Raw genomic sequence first — 12,479 nt, forward strand, 5'->3', positions numbered from 1 at the left:
AGCTCCAAGGTGAATCACAACATTATAAACTTTGATTTGAAGCAATAAAGGTCTTAAAAATCTGTTAAAATTACTTGTATATGCTGTTTCATGAGGAAATGTACTACAATCCCATGAAGTATTATGAATGACATAATCGGATGAAAATGATGGAAAAATTTAAAACTACTGATTTAAAATGGTTGATTATAAGTTAAAAAAAATATACATTTGACATTTTTTGGCAAAATATTCAGATATATACAAATCCATAAGTAGTTTGTGAGTGTGTGGAGACTCGATTGTGTCATTCACAGTGCGTCATGGGAGTGGGTGGTCGCTGCAGTGCTCTTTTGATGTGCTTTGTTGGCCACGATTCTCTGACTGGTGGATTTCTCCCTCAGGAGAAATGCAATGTGTAGTTCTTCACCACAAATTCCACTATTAAACATGTTTTTTTCTTCTTATTTTATTTAGTTGAAATTACATGGACTGTTGGTTTCAGAAGAAACATATACCATCAATTAACAACCTCTGTGCTCACAGCAGGGCTGTCTTTAAAAGTTTACACATTGCAAATCCATATCCTATGGAAAACATTTATGGTATTTTTACTTCTGGATCCAAATTTTCATGTTCTATTTAAATGCTGAACATTCAATCGATCTAAGACAAAACAAAGTTTGAATGGAAGTTACGATGTCCAACCCCAATTATGAAAAACAAGGGGGAGTATGGAAAATAAGAATAAAACCAAAAAGGAGATTTGTAAATTCTATTCATCCTGTGTTATATTGAAAGCACTCCAACAACAAATTATTTGATGTTTTACCATGTGAATTTAGGCCAGTCGAGTGTTTGTGTAACATAACCATTTCTTCTAATAACACGTACTACGTTTTTTGACACCGAAGGCACTTGTTTGTTAAGTTTATCAAGCAGATACCCCCCCCCCATTTATCCATTATGCAGGTCTTTAGCTGTGCAGTTAAATGGGGCCTTTGTTGCAGTATTGTGCGCTTCATGATACACCACACATTTTCAGTTGGAGACAGATCAGAACTGCAGACAGGTCAATCTAGCACCCACACACTCTGCTTACACAGCCATGCACTTGCGTCACAACATGCATGTTAGATCCAATACCAACTAAGCTCTTAAAAGAGGTATTCCCTGTAATCTCAGAACCTCTTCTTAATATTTTTAACTCCTCGCAATCTTTAGGACATGTTCCAAGAAACTCTAAAATGGCAGTTATCAAACCCCTTATTAAGAAACCACAGCTTGATACTGGAGAATTAGTTAATTATGGACCAATTTCAAATCTCCCATTTATGTCAAAAATCTAGAAAAGTTTGGAAAAATTGATAGATTTTGCTGTTTTGGAAGGAAATTAGTACATTTATTCACCAAAGTGGCATTCAACGGATCACAAAGTATAGTGAGGACATTACTGATGTAAGAAACAGCACCATCACTATTTGAAAAAAGTAATTTTTTATCAAATCTAGACAGGCCCCACTTCCAGCAGCCATCACTCCAACACCTTAACCTTGAGTAATCATGCTAAACTGTTATTTTGGCTCTAGAAAATCACTTGCCATTATATAAAACACAACTGAAAGTTTCTGTCATCTTTTTCTGATTTGGTTTGTTAAATGAAGCTTAACATTGTCTTTGTTTTTGAGTTGACACAGTATGAAATTGGCTGGCATGCCTTAAGATCAATATTAGGTAAAAAATGGCAAAAAAGAAACTGAAGACTGTGGTGTACACCTTTGTATGAAAGCTTCTAAGACAAAGGACAACTGGCTCTAACAAGGACAGAAAGAGATGTGGAAGGCCAGATGTACAACTAAACAAGAGGGTATGTATATCAAAGTCTCTAGTTTGAGAAATATACACCTCACATGTCCTCAGTTGGCAGCTTCATTGAATTCTACCCGCTCAACACCAGTTTAATGTACAACAGTAAAGAGAAGACTCAGGGGTGCAGGCCTTATGGGAAGAATCACAAAGAAAAGCTAAGAGTGGGCAAAGAAACAGATAATGTACAACAGATCATTGGAAAAGAGTGTTCTGGATCTTAACCCCATTGAGCTTTTGTGGGATCAGTTAGACTGTAAGTTGTGTGAGAAGTGCCCGGCAAGACAGCCACATTTATGGCAAGTGCTACAGGAAGTATGGGGTGAAATGTCACCTGAGTATCTGTATAAACTGACAGCCAGAATGCCAAGAATCTGCAAAGCTGTGATTGCTGCTCGTGGAGGATTTTTTGATGAGAAAACTTTGAATTAGTTTAAGAAGTTCTGACATTTAAAAAAAAAAATTGTAATAGTAATTTTTCATGTTATTAATGTCCTGACTATACATTGTGATCAGTTGAATGCCACTTTGGTGAATAAAAGTATTTTATTCAGTTCCATAAGAGCAAAATCTGTACATTATTCCAAACTTTTGGCCACCAGTGTATGAACAATTTCAGTCAGGATTTAGGCCCCATCACAGTACAGATATGGCACTTATCAGAGTTAAAAATGACTTGCTCTTATCATCTGATTGCGGCTGCATTTCTCTTCTAGTACTTTTAGATCTTAGTGCTGCCTGCAGTACTGAAATATAGTAGTAATACAATCACAATGCAATACCACTTGCGAAGCAAGCATCCACAAGCATTGGGTGATTTGAGGACAACAAACTTTGCTCTCCATATTAGGAGGGAGAAGATGTGATGCGTGGCAGTCTAAGGAGATAACTCAGAGAATCTGTCCAATTGTGGTGAAATACATTTTCCCCATCAGCGTGGTCTGTGGCAAGGGTTTTCAGGAGCTACTGGGCTATTTCAAGCTTAATTACCAAATCCTATCAAGAACGACTATTATCCGTCAAATTGAAGCCTGTTTTGCAGAGAAAAAAAGAGCTTAAAATGCAAGTTCGTGGCTCTTACGACCGACTGCTGAACAGTGCTCACAACGAAGAGCTACGTGAGTCACAGACACTCGTCCATTCTAATTTCATTGAATTCTAAATTTAACATTCTAATCTTGTCATTTAACAGTTAATGGTCAGTTAATGAGTGTTGGCTATCAGTCAGGAAAAAAATTCAAAATGAGCATCCCTACTCCTTATATGTTTCCCCTGGGAGATATTATCAGGAATTGTGGAATAAGTTTCCAGTGTTATGCCGATGATACCCAACTTTATATTTCTTCTAAACTTGACGAAATTTCACAATTCTTCAAATTAGCAGAGAGTATAAATTAAATCAATGATTGGATGGCCAACTCATTTAAGACAAAACCGAGGTACTAATTATTGGAAACCTAATTAAAATAAGCAGCTAAAATATAATTTGACTCTCGATGGATGTACTGTTATGTTGTCTTCTACAGCAAAGAACGTAGAACGTGTTATATTTGACACCAATCTGTCCTTTGAAAATCAAATTTCCAATGTTTGTAGAACAGCATTCTTCCACCTCTAACTCTAATAAAAACTAATTCATGCATTCATGACCTCAATACTAGATTATTGTAATGCATTACTGGGAGGATGTACTGCAAGTTCAACAAATAAACATTAATTCGTGCAATGTTGCAGCTGCCGGAGTGCTGACTAGAACCAAGAAATATGATCATTTTAGCCCCATTATATCGTCCTTACATTGGATGCCGGTTAATTTTGTATTCATTTAAAAATTCTGTTAACTACATAAAAAGTTTGAATGGTCTAGCTCTGCAGTACTTAAGTGATATTATACCACGCTATATTCCATCACGTTCATTACGATGAAAAAATTCTGGCCTGTTAATAGTTCCTATAATATCAAAATCCACAAGCAGTAGATCCTTTTCCTATTTGGCTCTTAAACTATGGAATAGTCTCCCTAACACGGGATGCAGACACACTCCCTCAGTTTAAGTCTAGACTAAAGAATCATCTATTTAGCCAGGCATAAACCTAATTTATCCATCAACTCACAATTAAGCTGCTTATTTATAACTCTGCAATAAATTGAATGGCATCTACACTAATATTATTCTATTTGTTCCCTGTCTCAATCCCGATATTCATTTCCTGAGGTTACCAGACCCAGCCAGATCCAGCTCCATTCCTGCCTGGTGTTGGTCTCCACTGCTACGTGTCGCTGAGTGATGACGACAAACTACAGTCAGTACTAGCCAGAAATCACTTCAGTCTTTTATGATGGACTTTAGAGGATGAACTGATGCCAACTCCAACTATAAGACATAGGATACTTCATATGCCACTGCCTGAACTTTGGACTTTGGATGGACCACACCGAACCTCACCAAAATGACCTGCCGGTTGAATCTCTGTTGATCTCTGCCTGCATCGCCAACTAACTATGTCTATTGATGGACTACACTCTTGAAATGGAATACATAAACTATCAATGAATTGCCAACAAAAGCTTTCATCAGCCAACTAACAAAGGACAATGCATCTATGTAAACCTCTGCAGATAATCCAAGATGGATTTCAATGACATTAGTCATTAATCTTACAGTTCAAACAAAATATTTGTTTAAACACTGACCCTTAACACTTAGTTTAATAATTTTACACCATGACTTGCACTATACGTAAATAATATTGGCATTATATTCATGATGTTAGCCGGAGGGGAACTGGCCCCCACAGTGAGTCTGGTTTCTCCCAAGGTTATTTTTCTCCATTAATCTACATCTAATGGAGTTTTGTGTTCCTTGCCACAGTCGCCTACAGCTTGCTCACTGGGGTTATTAAGACAATTATTATTTAATTATTTATTTTTATACTCAATTTACAATCATATTTAATCAAACTATACAATGATGACTCTTTATATATATTACAGTTTCATTTTCTGCTGAAACTTGATTTTCTGTAAAGCTGCTTTAAATGATGTGTGTTGTGAAAAGCGCTATACAAATAAAAACTAGATAGGTACATTTCCTGAAGAAAATGTGAGTGGTGCTTGCCGTGGCAAAACTCGTCAAACAGCATGTTGTAACTTGAAAAAAACAAAAATTATGGTCATAAATAAATCAACCCAGAAGTCTCTACGATTTTCTGGTTCAGAAATATGTGATTTGTTACTCGGTTGCTAGGGTAAGCCCATGTGGTTGCTATGCAATTACCAAGGTAATACAATACATGGCTCCTTTCCATCCTGAGTGAAATAAGTCAACCCGAAGTCTGTAGTGTTTTCTGGTGCAGAGATATGTGATTTGTTACTCGGTTGCTAGGGTAACCCCATCTGGTTGCTAGGCAGTTACCATAGTGATACTAATGAAGTGTCCTTGCCATCCTGGTTGAAATAAATCAACCTAGAAGTCTGTACGATTTTCTGGTGCAGAAATATGTGATTTGTTACTCGGTTGCTAGGGTAACCCCATGTGGTTGCTAGGCAGTTACCATAGTGATACTTATGAAGTGTCCTTGCCATCCTGATTGAAATAAACCAACCCAGAAGTCTGTACGTTTTCTGATGCAGAGATATGTGATTTGTTACTCGGTTGCTAGGGTTACCCCATGTGGTTGCTAGGCAGTTATCATAGTGATACTTATCAAGTGTCCTTGCCATCCTTATTGAAATAAACCAACCCAGAAGTCTGTAAGTTTTTCTGATGCAGAGATATGTGATTTGTTACTCGGTTGCTAGGGTAACCCCATGTGGTTGCTAGGCAGTTACCATAGTGATACTTATCAAGTGTCCTTGCCATCCTGATTGAAATAAATCAACCCAGAAGTCTCTCTGATTTTCTGGTGCAGAGATATAGTTATTGCTAAACAGTTGCTAGGGTACTCTGTTTAGTTGCTAGGGAGTGGCTTGGCAGCTGCCAATCATGAAACTCCAAAGGCTGCTTGTCAGTATGAATGATATAAACCAACTCCCATGCCTCTGTGACATCCAGAATGGAAGATATCCCTCTATGGATTTTGGTTGCTAAGGTGTTCTACAATGGTTGCTAGGGAGGGGCTAGGAAGTGTTGAGGTGATTCATGATTGGCTGTTTGCTGCCCCGAGTCAAACGAGACCACCCTTGTGTTTCTATGACACGTTTATCCGGAGATATCCCTTTGATGTCTTTCATTAGAAGTCTATGGGACTTGTTGCTAAGGTGCTCTAAATTGTTGCTAGGGCGTGGCTTGATAGATTGAAAATGATCCTGAGAGACTGATTGGTCGTCTGAGTAAAATGAGCCCGCCCTTTCGTCTCTATGACACTGTGATCCAGAGCTATGTTCAATACAAAATTCCTATGCCATTTCATTTCATGGGCCGTCCTACACCATTATAAGTCAATTGGGGCATTTTTGGGCAGCTCCTGCCCCCTAGGGGTGCAACTTTTACCCCATATTGAGGTATGCTCTTACAGAGCCTGCCAGCCTCTTCAAATGTGGCAAATCACACGTTTCTGTGAAATCCTCGATCGGAGCTGTGACGCGTCAAAGTTTGTCGCAATGTTAAGTCTATGGGATTTTGCGGCCGCTTTTTTGCCCCTGGGGCAAATACCGTACCCCCGATCACTTATAATAGTCATAGCACACGTGTCATCAATAGGCCGTTCGATTTGACACCTCATTCGTGGGTCTACGCCAAACGGTGCGGGACGAGTTAGGTGCCGAAGTTTTGTACGGAGATATAAAAATAACTAGATAGGTACATTTCCTGAAGAAAATGTGAGTGGTGCTTGCCGTGGCAAAACTCGTCAAATAGCCTGCTTGAAAAGAACAGAAATTGTGGTCATAAATAAATCAACCCAGAAGTCTGTATAATTTTCTGGTGCAGAAATATGTGATTTGTTACTAGGTTGCTAGGGTAAGCCCATGTGGTTGCTATGCAGTTAGCAAGGTAATACAATACATGGCTCCTTTCCATCCTGAGTGAAATAAGTCAACCCAAAAATCTGTACTGTTTTCTGGTGCAGAGATATGTGATTTGTTACTCGGTTGCTAGGGTAACCTCTCCTTGTTGCTAGGCAGTTACCATAGTGATCATAATCAAGTGTCTTTGCCATCCTGATTGAAATAAACCAACCCAGAAGTATCTACGTTTTTCTGATGCAGAGATATGTGATTTGTTACTTGGTTGCTAGGGTAACCCCATCTGGTTGTTAGGCAGTTACCATAGTGATACTAATCAAGTGTCCTTGCCATCCTGAGTAAAATAAGTCAACCCGGAAGTCTCTACTGTTTTGTAGTGCAGAGATATGTGATTTGTTACTCGGTTGCTAGGGTAACCCCATCTGGTTGCTAGGCAGTTACCATAGTGATAGTAATCAGGTCTCCTTGCCATCCTGAGTGAAATAAACCAACCCAGAAGTCTGTACGTTTTTCTGATGCAGAGATATGTGATTTGTTACTTGGTTGCTAGGGTAACCCCATATGGTTGCTAGGCAGTTACCATAGTGATTGTAATGAAGTCTCCTTGCCATCCTGAGTGAAATAAGTCAACCCGAAATCTCTACAAATTTCTGGTGGAAAGATATGTGATTTGTTACTCGGTTGCTAGGTTAACCCCATCTGGTTTCTAGGCAGTTACCATAGTGATACTAATCAAGTCTCCTGGCCATCCTGATTAAAATAAATCAACCCAGAATTCTCTTCAATTTTCTGGTGCAGAGATATGTGATTTGTTACTCGGTTGCTAGGGTAACCTCTCCTTGTTGCTAGGCAGTTACCATAGTGATCATAATCAAGTGTCTTTGCCATCCTGATTGAAATAAACCAACCCAGAAGTATCTACGCTTTTCTGATGCAGAGATATGTGATTTGTTACTTGGTTGCTAGGGTAACCCCATATGGTTGCTAGGCAGTTACCATAGTGATACTAATGAAGTCTCCTTGCCATCCTGAGTAAAATAAGTCAACCCGAAGTCTCTACTGTTTTCTAGTGCAGAGATATGTGATTTGTTACTCGGTTGCTAGGGTAACCCCATCTGGTTGCTAGGCAGTTACCATAGTGATAGTAATCAAGTGTCCTTGCCATCCTGAGTGAAATAAATCAACCCAGAGGTCTGTGATATTTTGTGGTGCAGAGATATGTGATTTGTTACTTGGTTGCTAGGGTAACCCCATCTGGTTGCTAGGCAGTTACCATAGTGATAGTAATAAAGTGTCCTTGCCATCCTGAATGAAATAAATCAACCCAGAGGTCTGTACTATTTTGTGGTGCAGAGATATGTGATTTGTTACTCGGTTGCTAGGGTAACCCCATCTGGTTGCTAGGCAGTTACCATAGTGATACTAATCAAGTGTCCTTGCCAGCCTGATTGAAATAAGTCAACCCGAAGTCTCTATGTTTTTGTGATGCAGAGATATGTGATTTGTTACTCGGTTGCTAGGGTAAGCCCATCTGGTTGCTAGGCAGTTACCATAGTGATACTAATGAAGTGTCCTTTCCATCCTGATTGAAATAAGTCAACCCGAAGTCTCTACGCTTTTCTGATGCAGAGATATGTGATTTGTTACTCGGTTGCTAGGGTAACCCCATCTGGTTGCTAGGCAGTTACCATAGTGATACTAATCAAGTGTCCTTGCCATCCTGATTGAAATAAATCAACCCAGAAGTCTCTCTGATTTTCTGGTGCAGAGATATAGTTACTGCTAAACGGTTGCTAGGGTACTCTGTTTAGTTGCTAGGGAGTGGCTTGGCAGCTGCCAATCATGAATCTCCAAAGGCTGCTTGTCAGTATGAATGATATAAACCAACTCCCATGCCTCTGTGACATTCAGAATGGAAGATATTCCTCTATGGATTTTGGTTGTTAAGGTGCTCGACAATGGTTGCTAGGAGGGGCTAGGAAGTGTTGATTTGATGCATGATTGGCTGTTTGCTGTCCCGAGTCAAACGAGACCACCCTTGTGTTTCTATGACACTTCTATCCGGAGATATCCCTTTGATATGTTTCAATAGAAGTCTATGGGACTTGTTGCTAAGGTGCTCTTAATGGTTGCTAGGGCGTGGCTTGATAGCTTCACAATGATCCTGAGAGACTGATTGGTCGCCTGAGTAAAATGAGCCCACCCCTCGTCTCTATGACACTGTGATCCAGAGCTATGTTCAATACAAATCCCTATGCCTTTTCATTTCATGGGCCGCCCTACACCATTATAAGTCAATTGGGGCATTTTGGGCAGCTCCTGCCCCCAGGGGTGCAACTTTTACCCCATATTGAGGTATGCTCTACAGAGCCTGCCAGCCTCTTCAAATGTGGCAAATCACACGCTTCTACGAAATCCTCGCTGGAGCTGTGACGCGCCAAAGTTTGTCTCAATGTTAAGTCTATGTGATTTTTCGGCCGCTTTTTGCCCCTGGGGCAAATACCGCACTCCGATCGCTTATAAAAGTCATAGCACACGGTCCTCAATAGGTCGCTCGATTTGACACCTCATTCGTGGGTCTACGCCAAACGGTAGCGGGACGCAGTTAGGTGTCGAAGTTTTGTTAAGAGATATAAAAAAATAAAAATAAAAATAAAAACTAGATAGGTACATTTCCTGAAGAAAATGTGAGTGGTGCTTGCCGTGGCAAAACTCGACCAAATAGCCTGCTTGAAAAGAACAGAAATTGTGGTCATAAATAAATCAACCCAGAAGTCTGTATAATGTTCTGGTGCAGAAATATGTGATTTGTTACTAGGTTGCTAGGGTAACCCCATGTGGTTGCTAGGCAGTTACCATAGTGATACTAATCAAGTGTCCTTGCCATCCTGATTGAAATAAGTCAAACCGAAGTCTGTATGTTTTTGTGATGCAGAGATATGTGATTTGTTACTCGGTTGCTAGGGTAAGCCCATCTGGTTGCTAGGCAGTTACCATAGTGATACTAATGAAGTCTCCTTTCCATCCTGATTGAAATAAGTCAACCCGAAGTCTCTACGCTTTTCTGATGCAGAGATATGTGATTTGTTACTCGGTTGCTAGGGTAACCCCATCTGGTTGCTAGGCAGTTACCATAGTGATACTAATCAAGTGTCCTTGCCATCCTGATTGAAATAAATCAACCCAGAAGTCTCTCTGATTTTGTGGTGCAGAGATATAGTTACTGCTAAACGGTTGCTAGGGTACTCTGTTTAGTTGCTAGGGAGTGGCTTGGCAGCTGCCAATCATGAATCTCCAAAGGCTGCTTGTCAGTATGAATGATATAAACCAACTCCCATGCCTCTGTGACATTCAGAATGGAAGATATCCCTCTATGGATTTTGGTTGTTAAGGTGCTCGACAATGGTTGCTAGGGAGGGGCTAGGAAGTGTTGATTTGATGCATGATTGGCTGTTTGCTGTCCCGAGTCAAACGAGACCACCCTTGTGTTTCTATGACACTTCTATCCGGAGATATCCCTTTGATCTGTTTCAATAGAAGTCTATGGGACTTGTTGCTAAGGTGCTCTTAATGGTTGCTAGGGCGTGGCTTGATAGCTTCACAATGATCCTGAGAGACTGATTGGTCGTCTGAGTAAAATGAGCCCACCCCTCGTCTCTATGACACTGTGATCCAGAGCTATGTTCAATACAAATCCCTATGCCTTTTCATTTCATGGGCCGCCCTACACCATTATAAGTCAATTGGGGCATTTTTGGGCAGCTCCTGCCCCCAGGGGTGCAACTTTTACCCCATATTGAGGTATGCTCTTACAGAGCCTGCCAGCCTCTTCAAATGTGGCAAATCACACGTTTCTACGAAATCCTCGCTTGGAGCTGTGACGCGTCAAAGTTTGTCTCAATGTTAAGTCTATGGGATTTTTCGGCCGCTTTTTGCCCCTGGGGCAAATACCGCACCTCGATCGCTTATAAAAGTCATAGCACACGTGTCCTCAATAGGCCGCTCGATTTGACACCTCATTCGTGGGTCTACGCCAAACGGTGCGGGACGGAGTTAGGTGCCGAGTTTTGTTAAGAGATATAATAAAATAAGATAAAGTAATAAATAGATCTGAAGAACTAACTAGATAGGTACATTTCCTGAAGAAAATGTGAGTGGTGCTTGCCGTGGCAAAACTCGATCAAATAGCCTGCTTGAAAAGAACAGAAATTGTGGTCATAAATAAATCAACCCAGAAGTCTGTATAATTTTCTGGTGCAGAAATATGTGATTTGTTACTAGGTTGCTAGGGTAAGCCCATGTGGTTGCTATGCAGTTAGCAAGGTAATACAATACATGGCTCCTTTCCATCCTGAGTGAAATAAGTCAACCCAAAAATCTGTACTGTTTTCTGGTGCAGAGATATGTGATTTGTTACTCGGTTGCTAGGGTAACCCCATGTGGTTGCTAGGCAGTTACCATAGTGATACTAATCAAGTGTCCTTGCCATCCTGATTGAAATAAGTCAACCCGAAGTCTCTATGTTTTTGTGATGCAGAGATATGTGATTTGTTACTCGGTTGCTAGGGTAAGCCCATCTGGTTGCTAGGCAGTTACCATAGTGATACTAATGAAGTCTCCTTTCCATCCTGATTGAAATAAGTCAACCCGGAAGTCTCTACGCTTTTCTGATGCAGAGATATGTGATTTGTTACTCGGTTGCTAGGGTAACCCCATCTGGTTGCTAGGCAGTTACCATAGTGATACTAATCAAGTGTCCTTGCCATCCTGATTGAAATAAATCAACCCAGAAGTCTCTCTGATTTTCTGGTGCAGAGATATAGTTACTGCTAAACGGTTGCTAGGGTACTCTGTGTAGTTGCTAGGAGTAGCTTGGCAGCTGCCAATCATGAATCTCCAAAGGCTGCTTGTCAGTATGAATGATATAAACCAACTCCCATGCCTCTGTGACATTCAGAATGGAAGATATCCCTCTATGGATTTTGGTTGTTAAGGTGCTTGACAATGGTTGCTAGGGAGGGGCTAGGAAGTGTTGATTTGATGCATGATTGGCTGTTTGCTGTCCCGAGTCAAACGAGACCACCCTTGTGTTTCTATGACACTTCTATCCGGAGATATCCCTTTGATCTGTTTCAATAGAAGTGTATGGGACTTGTTGCTAAGGTGCTCTTAATGGTTGCTAGGGCGTGGCTTGATAGCTTCACAATGATCCTGAGAGACTGATTGGTCGTCTGAGTAAAATGAGCCCACCCCTCGTCTCTATGACACTGTGATCCAGAGCTATGTTCAATACAAATCCCTATGCCTTTTCATTTCATGGGCCGCCCTACACCATTATAAGTCAATTGGGGCATTTTTAGGCAGCTCCTGCCCCCAGGGGTGCAACTTTTACCCCATATTGAGGTATGCTCTTACAGAGCCTGCCAGCCTCTTCAAATGTGGCAAATCACACGCTTCTACTAAATCCTCGCTTGGAGCTGTGACGCGTCAAAGTTTGTCTCAATGTTAAGTCTATGGGATTTTTCAGCCGCTTTTTGCCCCTGGGGCAAATACCGCACTCGATCGCTTATAAAAGTCATAGCACACGTGTCCTCAATAGGTCGCTCGATTTGACACCTCATTCGTGGGTCTACGCCAAACGGTGCGGGACGAGTTAGGTGTCGAAGTT

The 12,479-nt window shown here is 40.7% G+C and overlaps 1 protein-coding gene across 3 annotated transcripts in view; it reads right to left on the reverse strand.

Annotated features, from left to right (window-relative positions):
- Positions 1 to 12,479, reverse strand: part of dpp6a (dipeptidyl-peptidase 6a) — a 474,464-nt gene that overhangs the window by 50,547 nt on the left and 411,438 nt on the right. The window lies entirely within an intron of this gene.

This window comes from Xyrauchen texanus, chromosome 42 (assembly GCF_025860055.1).
Source record: "Xyrauchen texanus isolate HMW12.3.18 chromosome 42, RBS_HiC_50CHRs, whole genome shotgun sequence".
In the NCBI taxonomy this organism is placed as follows: domain Eukaryota; kingdom Metazoa; phylum Chordata; class Actinopteri; order Cypriniformes; family Catostomidae; genus Xyrauchen; species Xyrauchen texanus.